This window comes from Lygodium microphyllum, chromosome 27, assembly GCF_053477565.2.
Source record: "Lygodium microphyllum isolate KBCC chromosome 27, Lygodium_microphyllum_v1.1.10, whole genome shotgun sequence".
Lineage (NCBI taxonomy): Eukaryota > Viridiplantae > Streptophyta > Polypodiopsida > Schizaeales > Lygodiaceae > Lygodium > Lygodium microphyllum.
In genome coordinates this window covers 122,278,609-122,281,288 of record NC_141161.1, presented here as the reverse complement: position 1 = coordinate 122,281,288, position 2,680 = coordinate 122,278,609, and positions in this window count along the sequence as shown.

The following is a 2,680-nucleotide window of genomic DNA, read 5'->3' as shown; positions in this document are numbered from 1 at the left end:
CTGATTAATCTTTTAAAAGCCATAACAAATTTGTAAAGGATATAAGAGGTTCTCTTCAGCTTTCCCCCATAGGCTTTCCATCCACCAATTATTCTCAATCAACACGAACTCATCACATACAATTATTACAACACACACATAAACACTAACACAACCATCTGGATGACACCTCCAAAAAGAGATACCAAGCAAAATGAGCTGTCAATCTCACCGAAGGATCTAGAGATTGTGAATATTGGTGAGCAAAATGAAGGTAGTTCTGGTATGCTTGACTGGCAGTTGTCCAATCTCCTGGAATTATTAGCCAGTTAATCTGAGGTCCTGCAAGAGAATCAGTCGAGCTCCATCCTCTTCTTCTAGGAATCTGCTAGTCAAACCCTTCATATTCACTAACCAACTAAGGGGGTTGAGAAATAGAAGTGGCAGGAGATGGAAGGGGAATAAGTAAAAGGGGGTGAAGAGATGGGTAGGAAAAATCATAAAAGGAGGAATAAGTTAAAGAAGGAGTGGCTGAAAATTTTAGGGAATCAGTTAGGAAGGGTGTCAATTGATAAATAGGAAAGGTAGAAGGTATATGGATAGATGGAGAAGGGCATGGTGGAGAAGGGAAAAATACTCTATCTTCGATAAAAGAGCAATAGGTAAATATGGAAATTTGAGAAAAAGATTGAGGTTGGAAAAGAAGGGGTAAGATTGCTGTTGAATTGGTTTGATAAAGAAAAGATATGTATCATAACGATGATCCATTTGTTGGTAGTACAATATGCTAGGAACTAAGGGACCGAAGATAGATCTTCTCTGATAGGCATAAAAAAAGGTTGAATCAAATGGATGGTTTTTGGAAAGGTGAGCTAAGAGATACACCCTCAGTTGGTTAGTGCTCTGTACATAGGTAGACATTGTGTTCTGACGTTGATTCAGGACCACATAATCAATCATTGAGTGCCAGGAATTGTCAGGGCAAGTAGCCACTTTTGAAGAGTAACTCTGGAACATGTCATCTATTCGCAACTCCAAATAGTTGATATACAAAACAGCTTGTAAAACCACATCTCCCACGTACCAGGCCATATCTACTTCATCTGAAATCAACAGATCTCCTCGTAGATACATGTATGATAGCAACATGGTATCTGTCGTCACAGAATATTCAAACACCATACGGACCACTTCTCTCAGCAACTTAGGAGACCAAGCCCCACTCCAACCATCCTCTGGAAGAGGAAGATCCATCGTTGAAAGCTTCATGTAAAAGGCCAACTTCTGCAATTGATAGTGGACAAAGAAAGAATGGTCCGGAGGAACATATTCTTGGAAATGCCCAAATGTAGACGATAGCAAATCCATCCTGGACTGCAATCTTTCCACTTTATCTTGGAATAAAGGACACAAGGTAGCCTGTCTCTAGAGAACTGTCAAGTCCTGCTTTGAGAGAGAAGGGATCAATGGAACATTAGGGCTTGGAGGAACAGACCGTGACTGTGCCAGTTGGTCTTGCAACTGCTTGATTTGGGAAGCTTGTGATTCCACTGTGTCATGAGCAATCTGTAAGGCTGAGAGTTTTACATCTAAAAGATTCTGAAACTCTTGAGCTTCTTTGGACATTTTCTCCTTCTCCTCGGAGATTTTAGTGACCTCTGATTGAGCTTCTGTCAAAAATTGAATCTTCAAAGAAGATATCTCTTCTCTTTGGGTCTCAATCATTTGGGTTTGTTGCTCCATCTGCTTAAACAAATCTGCGAGTGTGTCTTTATTAGCAGAGGATAACTATGATGTTGCCTTATGCAATTGGTCTTTGGACTGCATCAGTTCTTCATAAAAGGAAGCATACAGCTGTTGAGCATAAGCTGTCACTGAAAGTTCAATCGAACTCTGGATGTCTTTACAGAGGAATGGAATGGCATCTCCCGACACTAGACTGTTCAGTGAAGGGACTGATATTTCCAAGGAACCCTCTCTATGTGCTCTAAACAGGTTGTTACATGTGAGATAAGCAAGGAGGTCACTGCCAGATGTAGCAGGAATTATAACTGAAGGAAGAACTGAAGGAGCTTTATCTGCCACCTGCTTCAAGCGTTTTCGCCGAATGACTAGGGGAGGAGGAGAATCCAAATCCTCTATATCAATAGGTTCTAAATCTTTTGAAGGTGGTGGAGGAGGTACTGGATCAGATGGGGAGGTGGAAGCACACCCTTCTTTAAGCCTGAGTATGTCAAGAAAGCATACATGTAGGATCCATATGTGACATTTGTGACATTTCCCCTGGTTACTTTGACGAAATGTTGATCCATCTTTGTAAGTAGGTAAGTGCTCCAATCAATAGTCACTCCTTTTAACACCATCTTGGAAGCTGTAAAGAGCTCTTTGGACAAGTAACGGGATGGTGTTTTGGTAGGCATAAACCTATCTTGGAGGAACTGGCAGACCAACTTCCACACAGGATTAGTAATCATGGAAAAAGAGACTCCTGAAGTGTTGATCACTTTCTTGACATCCAAATTTTCCTTGGTTTGCTTCTGTAACAGCTTGAAAATCTTATCAGTGGAGAATAGTTGTCTAGCTATAACAAAGGGCTCTCCTTTGTAGGGAAGAGATAGAGCCTTCCCTAACCCTCGGGGTGTCAATGTCATGGAAGTACCATGGACTAGTCCCGACTTCTTGCTATATGAGGCAAGGAACT